The following is a 21303-nucleotide window of genomic DNA, read 5'->3' as shown; positions in this document are numbered from 1 at the left end:
CTTACAGAAGATGACATCATAGTTTAATACCAAAAGGCCTATTACCTATAGATGAGTTGTTTTATTATAGTTTATAAACAGATGGAGTTATTGAGGTTCTATTGCCTGACAGGTCATTATGTTTCTATAAACTGGAAGGTGTTATCAATGATCTAGGATACTGTTACAGTAGGCGAATTATGTTACTTAGTTCACGATGTTATGATTGTTTCACATAGAGAACTTCTTACCATCATCGAATGGTGTTACTAAAAATTATAGGAGGATGATAATATTTAGGTTGTATATGTTGATTTTGTTCCTATATGAGAGATATTTTCAATAAGAGTTCTATAAGCGTTACTCGGTGTATTGTGTATGTTTTTGATAGGCAGATATTTTAATAGTATAGTATACATATTTCAACTGATGTTTATACATGCATTACTTTTATTTCACAAATGTGAATGCGTTTCTTTAGGCAGTTGGTATTATTAGGTTCATTCCTCTTGCCTTACAAACCGAAGACCGAACATGGCCCCTTGGTTAGATCGCTTGACCGTAATCTGAGGGTCGCAGGTTCGAATGACTAAAACAGCTATCATAATCGCCCTTTCAGCCGCGAGGGCGTTATATTGTTACAGTGAATCTCTATATTTGTTGATAAAAGAGTAGCTTAAGAGTTAGCAATATGTGTTGTAGACTATTTGCTTTACCTCTAGTCTTAAAGGTAATTATGACTGTTTTCAGTTCCAAAGGTTTACATTGTTTCTATGGATAGAAACTATGACCTTGTAATCATATTGTTACTTCCAGCAAACCTTGCTCAGTTGGAATTCAACATACTTGCCATTTTGTTTACACAAGAAATTGAGCTAACCATTATAATTCAATATATCATTTTTACCTGTATTGTAGATTATTAGAATAAGGTAGATATTATAACTAACAAATTACTTGACATCTTTTTATCATCCTGGAGAGATTTCTCGTTTAATTCTCAATATAATTGAACGTGTAGTCTTACTTTATAAGTATATATTCACATATGACACATGTTAATTCTTTATACATGTTTTCATTCTTGTTATTTTGCTACAATTAACTATAAGAAATGTGCAACTTACTGTTTACTTTTCTTATCGTAGAATCTAATTATAATAGCAACACTTATCGTCATTTGACATCAATACAAGAACGCTGTTTGTAAGAAATTATAAAAGTCGTCATGTGGTCACTCATAATAACAGGGTCGGGTATATCGACTGTTCGCCTAAACCAAGTAATGCTTTTGTTTTTTCCTCTACAAACAAGAAATTCTATTTTCGTATATTTCAAAACTACATTTAAACTTATTAGTTTTTCCAGATACAGACATAAACATAATAATTAAAAGATCTTTAACGATAAGTAAGGTGATTATTTGAATGATATTTCCTTACAATGATTTCGATAACATTATGATAACATTAATTTCACAGTTCTGTAATTTTTGTATATGGCCAGAGAGCAATAAACTGTCCTTCATGTAAAATAACAAGTGTCATACATAGTTAACACAATATCAGGTACCATAAACATCATAGATGATAATATTATTGGACCAGCTTTCATTCAAATTATGTCCATATTTTACCTCAGTTGAGTTAAGGTAAACTAATATGTGGGATAAATGTGGTTTTACCCTAAAACAAGTAGAGAAAGAAATCATTGACTCTCTCAATAATTTTCAGAAACCACTATATTCATATTATGTAGGATACCGAGAAGAAAGATAAAAATACATCATTACACGCCTTTACTTGAAAATGACTAGCACAAAAATTTGAAAAAGAAAAAGATGATAACCAAAGATAAGAAAGAAAATGTTTACAAATCTAGTGTATTTTCCGATATGAAAAGTTTTTTGAAAAGATATAGAGAGTATATGCAAACAATATAAAGTCAGGACAGTATTGAGAAGCACAACATAACAGGGTATCAGGTACAACACACAAAACCACCTAAAGACCAAAAACATAAACGTCATTTACACATTTAAAAAGGATGTGTCCTATAACATTTTGAAGGAATAAAAATCACCATTTACCTATAATACTGATAAGCCTGCATCAACCAAGTAAGTCACAGATAAAGAACAGATAACAATTGAGTGAAGATTAATGAAATGATATACGGACGAAATAAATAAATGAATGATACGAATTTTTCTGTATTCACACGAATGAGTTCTTTGGCAGAAATTAAAGCTATATTTTTATATAAAAACAGTTATCATAATACAGCAAGCATATCGTCCCACTAGAGCAAAAAATAATTAATATACTTTTTCCTAGAGCACCAGTTATTACATGATGTTTTTCATCTGTATTAAATTACATTTATGATAAATAATGTTTAAAAAGTTCACTTATCAATATACACATGTTAGTAACAAACTGTACAGTCACCACATGTAAATATTAATTAAGGAACCCGATTTTTTTCTCGTATATCTGATTACTAAGAAAAAAACTGTTTGTCGGAGATTAGATATCGTGACTTTGGACCGAAGTTTGCCGTGTTTATTGAAAGTGATGAAAAACATCGGGCAGTAAAGTTTTAAAGTAACTAACAGATAAGATTTTATTCAATGTAAGTTACTTACGATTATATCGATAACTCAAACCTTAATATTTAACATAGGATTATTCGAGGCTAAAATACTTTAACTTTAAGAGTATTAAGCACAGTTTTTATCATTTAAGGCTTCATTCTGAGTAAATGTATATGTATATATATTTCTCGTAAAGCATGAAAATGCTACGCATTTTATGTGCTTACTCACCGCGGGTTTTTAATGGGTTAGTAAACCCATCGACTCCTGCTAAACTACATGAGCTGTATGCAGAATAAGTTTAAAATATATGAGACGTTAAAATGCGAACACAACATACGTGGATAACCCAAAGGCCTTTCTTGTTTTATATTAAACTACTTTTAATCTGTTGTAATGTCGGGTCTTGAAAGCTAAGGAATAATACAACAATTGTATAAATATTCAAACACTGTTATTATCGTTATACTACGTCCTTACATTTTTCATGTGTATTCTGTCTTTGTTTTAATTTGAGAAACTTGTACTTTCTCTGGTTAATCACACTGTTTTCATTTGTCTGTAAAAATGTGTTTTTCTACACAAAATGAGAATTCGTTATTTGAATATTCACGTTTCTACAGTTTTCTAACAATATCTACACAAGAAACATTTAAAAAGAAAGTACAAAAATAAGCACTCTACTTACGTTTGCAGTCTAAATTTCTTGAACATTGATAATCGATTTAGTAAAAATGCAATGAAATATAAGGTGGCAGAATTTCATTAAATAACTTAATTAACATTCATCATATTTTACAAAAACATTTGAACCTCGAGTTCCTCGGATGGATTAGCCTTAAATTTCTGGAATTACAAAACCAGATCCAGAGTTTCTTGATCCTGTGTTCCAAAATGCGCAAAACATTGTGCTGAAATGAACAAGAACGAAAATTATCTCGTAAAAATTGATCTTTAGAATAGAATATTTATACTTTACATGAATAATTTTAGTTCTATTTTTTAACTTAATATACCTCTTTTCAACCATAATTATCTTTATGATTGATTTTTTATGTTCTGTGACTACGACGAGTAAAAAATACAGTTTATTTTGTATAAAATGTTTTTATGTGAGCTAAAGATTTAAAAAAGAAACTTAGAATTGAGGGTTTTATATATTATTAATATGATGTTTTCATACAACGAAAATTTACTTTCTTAGAATGAATTCGAAATTAGCCCTGGATTGTTTAAATAGGCCAAGAGAGGATTTAGAGTGGGTAGATTGAAAATTATCATATTACGCCTCGAAGCTGACCGGTTCTAACTGGGACTTTGTTTTAGACTTTGGATGTGGTCCCGATGACGTCACTAAAAATATACTTTTACCACACTGTCTGAACGTAACGAAACTTTTTGCTGTTGATATTCAGCCAGCTTTTGTTGAATTCGCCAGAGAAACATTCAGTGACAAACGGATTCAATACTTTGTTTTAGATATAACACAAAAGTAAGAAGAAAAGTATATTTATATGTATAAATAGCCATATATTTGATGTATTTTTTAAGTTTAGTTTTCTTAACTAATTGTTTGATTAATGATTCCAGTCATTTTAAACGATATATACATAACTTTAAAGAAGGTGTATTTTTTTACTGATAATACCTATTTAGTTTTTCTCTCATTTCTTATCTTTAATATCACATGGTTGTGTACAGTTGTAAAGAAAGTCTGTTTAGGAAACCAAGCTGGACTCAGTGAAACAGCATGTGTATTTTTTAGACAATATACAATTAATAAATGTGTAAAATTTTATATAAAGAAAGCTTAACATATGAAATTGTTATAGTGTGACAACTTGGAATAATTTGTATCATAAATATATACGTAAAAGGAAGAAGGTCGAAACGTTGTTTGCTCCTCTACATAAAATTTTCTCAAACCTCACCAGCCGTTTTTACATATATATATTTCTCTACAAGTAGGTTTTCTCGTCATAACGAATTTATATTACAGGAAAATTGAGGCAATAGTCAAAATCGAAACATTTATATTAATTTATATCATCACATTTGCTTAACTCTTAATGTTACTGTGTTGTCAAGGGGCCTTGCTTAGCCAGTTTATGTTGAAAAATCATTCTTGTTGTTAATTACTCATGCAAAAATAATTTACACGAACATTTCTGTGTAATATTTTGTAGCAGTAAGTGGTTAAATTGAAAGGCTTTAGTGATATAATCACATGAAAAGTAAACCAGTAATAACTCGTCTTGAAACCGTACATCCTGATGATGTGGTTTGTCGTTTGTTTGTTTTTAATTTTCGTGAAAGGATACACGAATGCTGTCTTCTCTAGCCGTCCTCAATTTAGCAGTGATACACTAGAGGAGAATCAGCTAGCCTTTAGAACTCGCCGCTGACGCTTGGGCTACTCTTTTACCAGTGAATAATAGGATTTTCCGCCACATTACAATGCAATGATCAGTTTTCTGATACATATATATGTGTGTGTGTGGATGTTTGTGAGTTATTAAAAACTTTTGAAACCATTTAATCGAAAAACGGTAAAGGGAAGAAATCCTATTAAATAAAAAAGTGCACTGAAGAATGAGTTTATGAAGTTATGTCGAGTATAAGCTTTCCATGAATACAAATCAAACTGTTAAATTAAGCAGCACTTAGGTAACCATATACATTAAGTAAGTAGTTACAGTGAAGCTTAGATCTAATAAAATAAACGTTGTAAGACGCTCAGGCACCTAATTACACAGTTATCTTACGAAAATAATAATCTTATGTCTAAATATCATCATGCTTATGATGTAAAACTTTCATATAACTGTGCTATAGTTAACCAAATTATAGGAGTTAATGTGGCGAAATTAAGGATGACTAGTACATTTAACATTTGAGAAACTTTAATCACTTTTCCGATACATGTTGTGTCTTTAAAATAAAGTTAACTTTACGACAATTGTTTTACCAGGGTTATGCCATGAATTCAAGATGTATAATGGGATGACAATTTGAAAATAATGGTAATATATGAATTATGCAGTTTAAAATAAACGTTTAGTTAACATTGTGAAGAAATGTAATACATTGTACATTTTCTTTTTAGGACACCTCAGCAATGGGCGAAATTGTTTGACAAAGTATTCGTTTTCTTTTCTTTTCACTATGTCAAAGATATTATAAAGTTTCTGGAGGTTCTTTGGGGTACACTAAAACCAGGGGGCTACTTTCTGTCTTTTGGAATAGCATCATCTCCACAGTTTTCTGTTTGGGTAGAGATGTCTAAGAATGAAGAGTGGAAACAGTACTTTATCGTAAGAATTTACAGCTGTGGTAGTTATTGTGATGTTATTATATATTCTGTATATTATGCATTTATTTTAACAAAAGTTGAAAGTTTTTGCTTATCATTTTCTAGGACAAATCTCATGATTCCATGCTCTACCCAAAACGGGTATCGAAACCCAAGTTTTAGCATTATAACTTATCGCTTCGCCACCGGTCAATAAACACGAATGTATATTAGTTCAATGACTCCTTCAAAAACATTTTACTTTTGTTAGAATGTTACATTTGTCAAATCATACATACGAACCTAGAACTCATTAAATATATTTATTTGGTATTTTCAACAGTTTCAGGTATTTCGCAAGTCCCATTAACTTCTAAATTGTTTATTTAATCGTCTAAAACTGAATTAAAAAATCAGCACGCTGATGATTTCCCAATTTAAAGAGTAAATTCAAGACATTTAAACATTATACATAAAACTGGAACAGATGAAGTAACAGTTCGAAACTTGCTACACAGTATTGGACAGATGCTTGTATTTCTACCGGTTCACTCAGTTTCGTTTAAAACATTTAGAAATCGTATTTAATAAATATATATATAAAGAGCTCTATCTTAACAAACCATGCAATATCACAAAATATTCGCTTCACTTTAGGGTATGATACTGTCATAAAAGTGACAGTAAATGTTGCAGAATGGATGGTGGGTTATAGGATGTTAAAGAGCTGCCTTCCTTTTAGTCAGTAGCTTGAAATTTAACATAGGATCATATATCTTCAGCAACTTTGACATATCTACAAATATCATCCTTGTAGGCAAAAGAAACACAGTTATTGCGCGACCTATTAAAAGTCAAAATGGAAAGTAGATTGAAATAAAATATTATATGTTGTTGATTTAAGGATGTTTGAAGGTGTGTTGTGGACAAAATAACGTTTATATAAGTAATTTCCATCCTTTTATTTTCTTTAACTTGATAAATTATTTATGTAAATAAATTCACATGTTAATGTTAAATAAAATCGATACTGAATTTTAAAATTATCCTATGTTCCAACAGGATTTAGAAAAATATATTCCATTTACGCATATGTCGAATGATTATTTTTCTGAAATCAAGAAAGTGGGAGAATAATGTGGATTTGTCCCCATTGCTGTAACTTCAGGTTTGGAATCTATTACTTTTGATCCAGAAAAACAATTTTTGGTAAGTGTAGGGTTAACTTTGTATGTATTTTACTAAGACATTTTGGTCATGTATTCCTTGAGTTATCTTCAAAAAACATGGTAATCTGTCTGTAATGATTCTAAAATTGTCATACCTAAGTGTGACATATTTATCAATGCATGCGTCACGTTTAATCAAATACAAATATTTGTTTATTTAAAAGTAGTTCGAGTACATTATTAAACTATATTAAACAAATAAACATATTAAAACTGATATCTAAAGTCATAATAAAGTGCATGAAGCAAAGTGATGTGTCATTCAGCAAAGTTTTATTGCATCTTCCAATGATGTTAGTTTTATTAATAAGATTATTTAAAACCTCTGGAATATATATCTATGTATTATACGTTTTCTTATAATTTTATGTTTTCACTGTTAGCTACTTTTACTTAGAACTAAATTAAAAACCCACTTTATGCTAAATTTAGATAATATCAGGATAATGGCTGAAAATGCGATAACATCGAAACATATAAATTAATGGTAAATTAATACTCCTCGTTAGATTAGTAATTTAAAAGTAACATTATTTAAGATGCTGAGTTTTAATCCTGATCTGTATCAATATCTTGATTTAATCAGAATCTAGTTATAATAGAAAGAATCTGGTGAAGAACGTGGAATAGAATATTATTATTTTACCAGTATTGTTAAAACTAGCATAAAGGAACCACACTTCACTGCGGAGTTCTCTTGTCGGCTTATGATTCCCATCACTCCCAGGACACCTGCACATAGAACTAGGGTACATGTAGCAGGTTTTAGTGTATTAGTTTAAGTATTAAAACATCATATTAATTTTAGATCAAGTGTCTGAGATATCCACAGACGCCTTAACACAAACAAGATGACGACTGTTTTATACCAAATCCCCAGTCCGTTTGCCAAGTTTATTCCTACAAACCCCAAAACGGAAGTTAAAATCTGAAGTGATACAATATATCTTGGTTTTGTTAACGAATGACATAAGGTACAATGATTAATAAAATATAATATTTTATTTTTTCCCTTACCTTCTTTTCTTTTCTTTATAACAATCAATAACACTAACTACAATTCATATTTTCGTCATAGCAGTTTTAGAATCAACTTGTAAAGTACATAGTGATAGAGGTAATTGAAAATGTCTTACGCCATTTGAACCTAATCAATTTTATGTTAATAGGAATAAATTTCTGAACAAACAAACTAGAACTTTAACACATATCTTAAGGAACATCAACATCCTTCTAATTTTGTTGTTTAATAATAGTTACGTAACATTTAATAAATTACAGATTTTTTATTTATAAAAAAGAAAAATGGAAAATCAATGTAAAGATTTGAAAAAGGTTAAAAAACCTAAAACATATTTTCCTGATGGTTTAATTGCTGTTTTTATTTTAAAAGTGAGAGTTATTTCAATGTTTCGGTGTAATATGTTATTAAATACTTTCATTTAGAATTTATATTTAGATATGCTTGTAGCTGTCTTCAGTGATAATCATAAAGATTCTTGGTTTGGTTTGGTATGTTTTGAACTTCGCGCAAAGCTACTCAAGAGCTATGTGCGCTAGTCGTTCCTAATTTAGCAATAAAAGACTAGAGGGAAGGCAGCTAGTCATCACAACCCACCGCCAACTCTTGGACTACTCCTTTACCAACGAAAAGTGCGATTGTCCGTCAAATTATAGCGCCTCCACAGCTGAAAGAGCGAGCATGTTTGGTGTAACAGAGATTCGAAACCGAATATTCGTTTTAGCAGAAGCAAGTATAAAAATGACTGTTAAATGTCTTTTTAATTCGGTGGATAATCGAAGATATGATAAATTATTTACTGAGGAATAAAAATAGTAAATATAAAATTATCTTTACTGGTGAATATTTCTTTTTACGTTAACACTCAGAAAAAGAAAAAAATAATCCTTATATAGATTTTTATGAGTATATTCTGCCTGAAGAAATACCAGTGGAAGATTTTGACAAATTCTTAAAAGAATATGGAAAAAATTAAATAAAAGTCAAGTGACTAAGAATGCTGACGGAACAGTCACTGTTCAAATTAGTGTTTTTGAGATTTGTCTTCAGTCTAAAAGTTCTAGATGAATGCTGTTAATGTGTCTTATCTACTATGCTCTTAAGATGTTATTAATTATAATTTTAAATCATGATTCATTATAGTGTAAGAGAAAAACATAGTTCTAAACTAATCTGTTATTTGAAGAAAGTTGGTTGTAAATGGAATAATAATATAAAAATTGGAATTAACTTTTTTATCAACAAAAATTGGGTATAAAGTGTACTTTAATGTTATAATAATAATCATGAACATATTAATATTATACAGCTTCTAGTGAGAGATTTTAAGTTTTCTTTTTACATGTGAAATTGCTCCCAAAACAATAGTACACTTCTTCCAAAAATTATACAGGATAGATCTACGTTTACAACGTTTTAACTTTTCTTTAACTCCTGTATTCCACTTGCAGTTGATCGTGCAGTATTTTTGTTGTTGTTGTTATCACCTGGTTAAATGAAACAACTTTTGTTACAAGTATGGTTCAATATTTTAGATAACCTTTTCTTACACATTCTAAACCATTGAACTTGCATTCTTTTATAATCACTGAAAAGATAAACTTCATGTCGGAACATCCGTATCACTTAGCCACTGCGGAAGAAACAATTTTATATTATGTGCAGCAATATACCTCGTTATAGGTCGGTTTGAAGGTTATTAAATATGAATTTAGTAACATAAATCCTTGATAACTCTTGTATGTGTGTGTTTTTTTTATAACAAACCCACTTTGGGATATCTGCTGAGTACACCGAGGGGAATCAAACCCCTAATTTTAGCTTTGTATATCCCAAGAGTTACCGCTGTAGCAGTGGAGAACTAACTCTTGTATAACAACTAGAAATGTAACGACTAAGATTCGGTTGTTATTCATTATTTTATAAATATACATTTGAGTCTTTTGATAGCTTGAAAGAATGACAGTTAATTACATTTTATAAAGTTCCTAATTTATTGCTTATTGTAGAGCCATTTATGGAAAGAAACACATCGAAAGAACTATACAAAAATACTAATAATTTTCGTGACTGCACTTCGTACACTTTAGAAATAGTATAGATGTATTTTTTGTTGCGGACAATAAGAAACAGTCATAACCTTTACTTTCGCAATAACACACACACACATATAATTTTTTGGTTATTGTTACAATGATATTACTTTTTCGTCTTTAACTTAGTGTGCTTTATAATACACATTTCTTAATAAAGTTTTGCTACAGAGTTTTCTATTCTTCGTTGTTTGAATTAACTGAACATAATTTGATGTTCTTTCAAAACTTGCAAATGGTTTTAAATTTATTCTTTGTCTGTTTATTTTTGCCTAAGGCCTTAAAGTAATAGATCATTAATAGCGTTTGTGGTTTTTGCATTCAATAAAACACAGGAAAAAAGGACACTAAATGCTTTTTCTCAAAAAAATAAACTAGTAGATTACATTAACTTTTTAAGCAATTTTATATTTAAATACATTATTATTTCTTTACTAGTCTTTACATGTTATAAAACATTGACAAAGAAAGAGGAAACTATTTTAACAAAATGAAGTAGTAACTTACAAGAATTTTTGTATTTTGAGTCATTTTGCAAATAATCAAATATTAAAATGAAATACTTTTTCTTCCTTTCTTTTCCACATTACTAAATAATTGGAAAACAGAGATTCTGAGCTCCGTCCAAGAATGAGGTGGTAGCCACTGATTTCAATACAGTATATTCCGTAGTGCCTCAAGAAATGTTCTATAATCTTTAATATGACAAAAAATAAAGACACGTTTTTGTTTGACAAATTATTCCATTGTCATAGAGTTGTAAAATTTTGAAATTATTTTAAGGAAACATTACTATGTTTTGATATTTATAATTAAAATAATTATGTAGAAAACGATTTTTGAATACATGTTTAACTGTAGTTTTAATTAATATTTTATTGTTTTTCATTATTTATTCACAATATATAAAATATAGATATGCATATCTCTAAACCTTTCTATGTCAGATAAAACAAACTTTAAACTATTCTTTTTTAATATTAAATTAAATAGATTTACAAATAAAATAATTAAACACAAAAAAGCACACAATGATATTGATTTCTTCACAATCTTTCCCAAGAATTTTGAAATAACCAGAATTAAATACATCATGGGACATATAGGTACAAACAACACAATGTATTTGAGACTTTGGGATATCTGCTGAGTACACCGAGGGGAATCAAACCCCTAATTTTAGCGTTGTAAATCCCAAGAGTTACCGCTGTAGCAGTGGAGAACTAACTCTTGTATAACAACTAGAAAAGTAACGACTAAGATTTGGTTGTTATTCATTATTTGATAAATATACATTTGAGTCTTTTGATAGCTTGAAAGAATGACAGTTAATTACATTTTATAAACTTCCTAATTTATTGCTTATTGTAGAATTAAATACATCATGGGACATATAGGTACAAACAACACAATGTATTTGAGACTTGCGTGTTCATTTGTACAATCACTGCATTATAAAAAGTTCTTTTTTACAACACCTTTATCAAGTGAAATGGTCTGATAAACTACTTTGTGTACACTGCAGAATCCACGTTGTTTAAGAGTACAATAAAGTGGATTCTCTAAAACTGTCAAAGTGGTAATTCCATTTTACATTGCTTTCCAAGCATGCATGAACAGAAAGCAAAAACACCATTTACAGTATCTATCATGAGGGTGGGTTCCAACACTTTGAAGAAGTATGAACACGAACATAATGTTGTTATTCAAATCAGTTAAACACAAAGACGAAACCTATTATATGAGTATACAGCCTACAGCACCCGTTAAGAATAGAGAAAATTATATAACAAAAGCGAATAACAGTCAAGTATCGTGTAATAATAAACCCACAAGATAAACAAAAAGGTATTCACACAATAAGACAATCTCAAAAGGTTCACGCTCATTATGCAACAACATTCGAAGAAAGTATCATTGTTCTTGATTAGGATGAACTGTACAGACTCGGTCGATGGTATCACTGGATTTAATGATAGAGTGGTCGTCAACGTTTGCACTCTGTTTGTGGCGACTCCATTTCCTTTTATGTTTGGCATTCCAAGTGTAATACTGTGAAAGTTGAGGACGAATATTTTTTCAAAGTCATTTTCTTTATAGAGGGGGAAAATGCAATAATTTGGATGGTTGTAAGTTCTCTAAGTAATGATGTAAGTTCTCTTTTGTAATGTAAATCTGAATCATATTTTGAAGATGAATCATTAGATGGTCTGCAATAGAATAGTATTCATGAATGAGAAAACTGAAGATTTGTCAAACCACGTCAGTTGAACTGATAGATATGTCCATCTGATATTGGGTAACCTTACGTTGGACATCTCCTTCCGTTTTCCAGGCTATATGCTGTGATGTTACAGCCTTTGAAAAGAGCGAACAATACGAGACAATCCATGTGTTGTCAACTAATACTTCACTGTTGTTTTCAGTTCCTCTTTGAATACTCCAGAAGAGCAGTGTTGGTAGAGGAGAGGCTCTATATTAACCAGTCTATGTCTCTTACAAAAAAGTCTCTGAGTTGCTTTCTACTCACCCTCCAGCTAATATACAGGAAAAGTTTAGAATTAGTCTTCTACAAAGACCATGTTCCATTTGCTTCTTACAAATTTAATGAGTTGTGGATCATTCCTTGAGAGGTTAGCAACTAAACCAAGTAATTCAGGACCTCTCAATCTGAAGAACCCGTTCTGTGCTTGAGTTATCAATTGGTAAATAGAGGGTGCATTCTATTAAAAAAATTCTAACGTTCACTCAGTTTATTTATAACACAACGCTTCAGATTGAAGTTGACCTTTTATAGTCTGTTTTAATAATACTTTCGTCCTCGCATTCCTAATGTCCATATCTCAGAGACATCTGCCTTCAGTAGCGTAATTATACCGATGCGGCCAATACAGTACCATTGGGGCACAAATAAGAATGCTAATAATAAAAAGAAAAACACTGAGAATATATATACATTTGCGCACAAACGCGACATTTGCTTCAAAGTTAGTAACTAACACTACCAAAAAATGTCAAAAAATATCAGTTGTGGCGTTCGTGTGTCTTGAAATGGTTGGGTATTTAACAAACTTCCTATAGCCTTTTACATTTTACATTAATTGAATATAATATATTTAAGTGTTAAAATATAGCGTAGGTATTTGTATCATTACCTTAAAAACTAGAAATATATTAATAACAAAAAATATTTTGTAATGAGACATAGCTTTTTGTGCATGTCAGCTTTTAGGCCTGTAATAATTGTTTTAAACGATGTTTTGGTAACCCTCATAGTGCAAATTTGTTTACTTTTTAGGGATGTATTAGATTTAAAGAGACGTTGGTTGGTTGATTTAGTGTTTTAAGCACAAAGCAGTTAGGCTATCTGCGCCAAACATCCGGGAAAAAGATAAAATTAAAGTAAATCTAGTAAATTTCATAAAAGGAAATTAAGGTAAAATAAAACAAAGATAAAAAAGCATAAAATCAATATTTACATCGAGAAAAAAAATTGATTAATGATCTTTAAAATCTAAAAACATATCCAAAGTGGACCAATAACACTGTCTAACGTAAGGAACAAACCTTGGGGCAGAACATGGTTAAAATGGTGCCGTCGTTGAGTGTAATAACGATTGGTAAGACCGTAACATGAGCTTTATTGTGACCTGGTTGTTACACAGACTACACACTGTTACATCAATTACAGCTAAAAGAAAACGACGAGTTAAAAACTATAACTAATGTGTAGTCTAGTCAGAACAGCTTCCTCTTTCCGATCCTTACCGAAGCAAGACAGCCAAAGTTCATCATAGGGTTTTATTTGCAAGAGCTGCTTTTCACGTTGCTCACTCCAAACCGATTGACAACTGGCACGAAGCCGAGCCTTGAATACATGACTGTAGTCATGTATGCAACAGGCACAGTTGTGATAGTATCAGAGCTGATAGATTTAGCAGCTGTGTCGGGGTGCTCGTTACTGCGAATATCAAAATGGCCCGGTTTGCAGAAAAACTGGATAGAAGTAGACGCTGGAGAGAATTGGGCTAGTCGGGTTTTGAATATCGGCGACAACAGGGTAAGAACTAACGTGAAGCGATTCCAGAACCAGTAGAGAACTAAGCAAGTCAATATAAATAGTAGAGTTTGAGTACTGCTTAGCTTCTATGTGATCCAGGGCAAGATAAATGGCGTAAAGCTCAGCAGTGAACACAAAAACTGTGGAAGTGAATCTGTGTGCAACTAATGAACCACAAGAGACCATGGCACAGCCCACAGAATGACCTGATTTCTAATCATCTGTCAGAATTGAAGTAGAAGGATGGTTCGAAAGATGTTCAACATATAACAAACAGTACTTCCATTCAGGAGTGTCTGCTTTTCTCAGATGATTTAGAAATAGGTCACATTTGGAGACTGTAAGAAGCTATGGTGGGATGGGCTGACCAGTGGATACACCAATGTTATCCAAGGACAGACCAAGTTCATCCAACTATGCCTGGATACGAAGACCAAAATGAGCAATGGTAGATTGTCTGTTCTGAAAAAGTATGGCCCACCGAGGAAGGAAAACACAACCCCAGGTGGGATGTTTTGGTCAGTAATGAAGTTTCGAAACATAAAGTAAAGACAATTGCAAATTGAGATTCTGTGTATAAGACTCTGTGTATAATTCCTCTGAATTAGGGAAATGTGGAAAGCTCCAGAGCAGATCCGAAGTCCTTGATGATGAATGGGGTCTAGTATCTTTAAGACCGGGATTCTGGCAGAGCCTTAGACCAATGAGCCATAGCTGAGTTTCGATCGAATACGAGCACGATATATCTTTAGTACGGAGCATCGATATGCTCCAATCGTGGTGCAAGAGAGGACACAGAGGATGATCAGTGCTCTTGTACGTTTGACCCGTATCTGCTTGATGTGTGGTATAAAGGCAAACTTATGGTCAAAGATAAGCTTGAAGAACTTTGTCTCAGGGTCCGAAGGCATAACAACTTCGTTGATACAGGTTTAGGATCAGGTTGAATACCCCGTTGTCGGCAAAAGTGTATGGAAATCAATTTAGAGAGAGAGAAGCTAAAGTCGTTTTCCGTGGTCCACTTCAGCAAACAATTGAGAGCAGTCTGTAGTTGCCGCTCAATATACCTTATATTCGACGATCGACAAGAGACGTTAAAGTTGTTGACATAGATCCCGTTTACAACAGCAAGAGGAGTTGTTCAGTGATAGCACTAATCTTTATACTGACAAGTGTGACACCAGAAACACGCCATGAGGGACTCCCAAGTTCCTGCAGAAAAGAACGTGAAAGTGTCGAACCCACCTGAACGTAGAATCTCATGTCTATTAATAAAAATGAGCAAATGGCCACGTAACCCACACATATGTAGGTCTCGCAAAATGCCATACCTCCATGTTGTATCGTAAGCCTTCTCAAAGTCAAAGGATATTGATACAAGATGTTGTCATTTGAGAAAGGCTTTTCTGAGTGACGTTTCAAGTCGAATCAGGTAGTCCACAGTAGATCGCCGTCGTCAGGACCCACACTGGGTGGGCGAGAGGAGGTTGTTTAATTCGAGGAACCAAACGAGGCGAACATTAACCATCCTCTCTAAAGGATGTCTCTTATAGAGACAGCTCGTCAAAGCTGTGAACTGTGGTTGTGAACTTAATTGAAGATTCCTTCTAGCTTTTTTACGTCTTACCCAATAAGCATGTGCACGGGCCTGTGGAAAAGCGACGTGGTGCGAAAGTGAGGAATACCTACTAAAAGTATCCCAGGCCTGTTTTCGAGTCTTCAGTGCCATATGGCAGGCAGGATTCCCCCACCGACGAGAATATCGTGAAAAACGTGTCAAGGTTTTAAAAATACATTGAGCAGCTACTTGTATAATTCAGTCACTTACTGCTGCCACCCAATCTTCTATTGATCGCTTACCGATGAATGCAGGATTAAGTTCTGCGAGAGGAGTGAAAGAGGGCCAGTTTACTCGATCTAGTTTCCACCTGGTCACACGAGTCGGGTGGCATCAACCAGGGCCAGTCTGTCTGAAAATTATAGAAAATTATCACTGTTTCTTGTATTATTATGAACCCTCCAAGAAAAATGGAAGAATAGTGAAGTAAATTGAAAGATCAATAGCAGTAAAGGACTGACTATGTGCATGAAAATAAGTAGAATAACTAGTATTGAAAAGAAAAATGTTGTGATCAGAGAACACACACTCTACAGAGCGACCCCTCCTATCAATATCAGCACTTTTCCAAAAGAGATGATGTCCATTAAAGTCACACAGTATGAGAAATGGAGACCGCAACTGATTAACGAGAGCATCAAGGTTTGATTAATCATAGGCCTCCCCAGGCGACAGATAGAGAGAACAAACAGTGATGGTACGACCCAAGGAAACACGGATGGCTACGGCCTTCAAGGGTGTGTCGAGTGGTAAAGACAGGGTAGGCACATGCTGATCACCCAACAGTGTTACACTTCCATGCACTCGTCCATCACACAGCCTACTATTTCTGTACAAAGAAAACCACCGTGAGATGACTGTATCAGCAAGTTTCAGAAATGTTTTCTGCAAGGAAAAACATACAGAATGGTAGGAAACAGTCAGTATTTAGATGCCATCCAGATAAGAACGTAAACCTCGACAGTTCCATTGTGTTAAGTTAAACATTTTTATTTATCTTTCTGTTTATGACCACGTCTCTTTTCTTTACTCTCTGTATTCGAAGGAGGTCTATCGACCTCCATGGATTCTATCCTAGGTGGATTGGGCAGGTCTTTGCTGTTGGGAAGGGATTTTAGTGACTAAGAACGCGAACGAATGATTGTTTTGCATCTTGGGGTGGGTGAAGAAAATTACTGTGCCCGGAACCAAATGAAGTGGATCTTGGGATTTGTTGGAATTATGTAAGAGACAGAAACAGGTGTGGAAGTTGATTCATCGTTGATTTTAACCATGAATGCCAAAAAACTTTTCATTTGTTTTGAGAGCGATGCTTTTAGAGGCGCAGTCTGCATTCCCTTTGTAGTAGTGGAATGCAGTGCAGCAACACACGTCTGAGATGAACTGGTGGACAGCATCTTTCGAGCCTCAGGATAAGTAATGTTATGAATCGTTTTCAAATGCTGCATCTCTGTTTTTTCGAACCACTTAGGGCAAAAACAAAGGTAGGACGGGCGAGAAACATCGCAATTGACACAATGAGGGTCCGTTTCACACTCATAGGCATCACGGGCATTGCCACTGCAACGAACACACATCAAGGAACCGCGACATGACGTCTTTGAGTGACCAAACTGCTAACACTGAAAACATCAGTGAGGTTTTGAAATGTATGACCGTAACTTACAATTAAGATAACCTGCCTTAATGTTGGCATGTGAACGTGGTGATGTAGATGTCAGAATAAGGGCTTTGGTAGGCATTGTAATTCCATCTCTGCGAGTGGAGAAACGCTTCACTGCAGAATATTCCTGAGTGGCAAAATTAGTGAGAATTTCAGACTCGGGAATGTTCTTCAAATCCCTCTCAACAATAACTCCTCATGATGAATTCAAAATAGCATGGGGCATAACCTCAAAAGGTATATCCCCAATTGCCTTTCAATGTAAGAGGAGTTCACTGTGTTTAGATGTTCATTTTTCCACCAATATGTCACCAGAGCGAAACTTTCTGACTGGCTTTGGAGAGCCAGCAAGTCCTTCTAGTCCTTCCTGAATAAAAAAGGGAGATATTTGCCTTAAAGGTTTATCTGAAAGAGAATGTAGTATAAGAAAATGAGTTGCAACAAGTGTTACAGATGTTGAAGGTTGCTGCTTAAAATGTTCAAGACGTGGTCGTTTACTTATGGACTGTTTTTTATTATTTTATTTAAGTTTTTATCTGGATGGTCCATAATAAAAAGGAATATTTTCGTGCCCACTGACCCCACCCACCATGGAGCTCTACAAGCATTTCGATGTCAAACACGTATACTGCAGCAACGCCAGGGTTTCGTGAGCACTATACCCAAACACCAGCATCAGATACAATGTCCACAACACCTCTTGAGAACATCCAACACTGGTACTTGGTTAACCCTAGCCCAAGTGGACAGGCCGATTGATCCAGGGGTCCACCCCAAAGCCGCCTCTCTACAGGAATTCAAGGCCAAAGTGGTGTGTTAGGGTTGGACCCTTCAACCACCAGGATCTTATCCTCACCATCACGGGTCGCCACGCACCGTAAACACGTAGATGAATATTTAGATTCCAGTGGAGGTAAACTGAAAGATCAGAACCTTCTTTGGGAGATCCCATCATTACGTAGAGGAATCCACAAAAAATGGTTAAAGAGACGTATCTTGAACATCCATATATAGCTGTAGAATGGAACGGGAACGGGTAATGTTGCCTGTATGTGTCTGCTTCTCTAACATTAATTTAGTTAATGTTTAGTACACATATATAATATATACATATACTCCATGAAAAAGAAAACAGTATCAGCAGAGGCTTTTGAAGGTTCCAAAGAAAATTCCGAGGTTTTCTTGTTTCTTTCGTGATACCAACGTGAGTTCCTCTAATACTGACACTACACAAGTATCGACAGTAAAATCGACGGGATCCACAACTGCAGACACAAATTCCTTGTCTTTTTCAACACATTGTAGTGAGGCAGAAAACAAGTTTAAGAACACAGTACAGGTAAATCGCATTTGCGTCCGAGTACCAGCAGTACTGAACACCAGGGTAACAAATTTATTGTGTATCTAAAAAAAATTAATGAACAACATGCAAGTGATATGGTTGATTACTAAGATATCTCAACGAAATATTAAGAGATTTATCCTGGAGCATGGGTCTGCAAGATCCATTCACAGAAAGAAGGAAAGGCAGAGAGTGTGATAACTAGAGAACACCGTCCCTAATCCAATCATAGATCAATAACCTTTACCAGATTGCGGACGGTGTTCTCTAATTATGACACTCTCTGCCTTTCCTTCTCTTGTGAATGACGTAAGATGCCTGAACTCCAAGATCACTGTCTCTCCATCATAAAAAAACTACTCATTCTAACCCAGAAGTTATATGATTACGTCACATTCCCAAATGCTCATCCAAATATTAAAAAGATTCATGTTAAATATATGAATATCTGACTTCCAATTCACAATGTCATTAATACAAAATAGATTATTAAAGCTCCAATTAAAACAAAACCACTTTAACAAAACTAGCAAACACAACTGTTTCTCATTTTGTATGAAATTTTAAAATATATTTTTGCTTCAAGATTTTTGTGAGTCTCTAGAAAACGTGTTCCAAACTTGAAATAATGACAGTGGTAACTCGCACGAGGTTCAAAGTACAAAATTCTAAGCTCAACTAGTCTCAACATGAGACTACATGATGTGTAGTTTTTGAACCAGATTTATCGATGAAGTTAATTATCGAATTAAGTAATCCATCAACTAGAATAATTTTAGTGTAAAAATAATATCAGAACGGAATCCAGAGCCCACAACACCATCATATCTTCGTTAGAACGTACAAAACCTCTTAAACACCAAGTTACTAAATATATAAAAGAAACAAAGAGAGAACATTTTGGCGAATGATAAACTAACAAAACTCTTCTATACCGACCTAACTTTAACAGCCTTGAAATATCATAATTAGATAATATCCTAAAATGGATAACACTAGAGTATTGTGATATTTTATGTACAAGATGAATAAATGAAGAAGAAAGAAGCCTTCTATTCACACAGTTGATGACACATTGAGACAAAACGGCTTTTGCCAAAACAAAAAGAAAATATTCATCAAGTAAAAATTTCATTTAAGTCTTTATATAATGTACTACTCATGAAGGTTATAGAAAAACAGTTACTATAGCGTAGTAAACTCATCGATTCTTAAGCAAAGAACGTTTATAAAACTACCTGGGATACCCATACCCTGGAAGTACGCTATGTAAATTTATCATTAATGAAAGGTTATTTTGGGACATGAAATGCTCTTTACTTGAATACGCCCATTTACCTAGAAAAAACATAAAATGTTAAACTGTAAATTTACATGCATCTCCTCATGCCATCATGGACTCAAAATAATAGTTTCTAGTTTGAGTAAATAATGTCCATGTTATTTTCAGCCTCGTTTCTTTACTTTTATTCGATCCATATTTGAAGATTTACAAAATCCAATTTTAATTTGTGTTACACTTGCTAGTATCCTTACGTTTTGTAATATGAATTTGATTATTAATGGCTGCACTATACCAAATAACCTCAATATAAATTAAATTGTGTGACAGATTAAATACTACTTACATTAAGTGTTTACTGTCTTATACTTTCAATTCACGCTCTTAGGACCGGCATGGCCAAGCGTGTTAAGGCGTGCGACTCGTAATCTGAGTGTCGCGGGTTCGCATCCCCATCGCGCCAAACATGCTTGCCCTCCCAGCCGTGGGGCGTTATAATGTGACGGTCAATCCCACTATTCGTGGGTAAAAGAGTAGCCCAAGATTTGGCGGTTGGTGGTGATGACTAGTTGCCTTCCCTCTAGTCTTACACTGCTAAATTAGGGACGGCTAGCACAGATAGTCCTCGAGTAGCTTTGTGCGAAATTCAAAACACAAACAAACAAGTTATTACTGTTAACATTTTTAGTATTGAGCAGGTTTTTTGTGTACATTTATATTGTGTGAGTTTATGTTTGAATGAAACCATAGTTTGGGCACTTCACTCGAGTCTGTGGATAGTTGGATCGAATCCCTGTCTTACCAAACATGATCACTCTTTCAACCATGTGGACATTATAATGTGACGGTCAATTCCACTAATTCTTGGAAAAAAAAGTTTATCAAGAGTGATGACTAGCTTTCTTCCCTTAAGTCTTTCACTGCAAAATTAAGGAAAACTAAAGCAAATAGCCCTCGTGTAGCTGTGCGCGAAATTAAAAAATAAACATAAGTGGTGACATTGTTTCATATGTCATCGTGAATCCAAGACAGAAGTATTTCTCCAGACAAAAGTGTTATATTCAAATTTATTGACGCTAAGTTCTGAAAACGAGTAAAATTGAATAACCATTCTATAAATCTATTCTT

General features: G+C 33.4%; 1 long non-coding RNA gene across 1 annotated transcript; it reads left to right on the top strand.

The window, feature by feature from the left end:
• The first annotated feature begins 2551 nt into the window (after positions 1-2551).
• LOC143239242 (uncharacterized) lies at positions 2552-10882 on the top strand. Its single transcript, XR_013021075.1, has 5 exons — positions 2552-2613; positions 3780-4067; positions 5682-5889; positions 6930-7076; positions 10649-10882. It is a non-coding gene; the product is annotated as an uncharacterized LOC143239242 (long non-coding RNA).
• The last annotated feature ends 10421 nt before the right edge of the window (positions 10883-21303 follow it).

The sequence above is a fragment of the Tachypleus tridentatus genome, chromosome 13 (genome assembly GCF_004210375.1).
Source record: "Tachypleus tridentatus isolate NWPU-2018 chromosome 13, ASM421037v1, whole genome shotgun sequence".
NCBI classification, from domain to species: Eukaryota; Metazoa; Arthropoda; class Merostomata; order Xiphosura; family Limulidae; genus Tachypleus; species Tachypleus tridentatus.
Note: the sequence above shows the minus strand (reverse complement) of the source record. Positions and strands in the feature narration are given on the sequence as shown.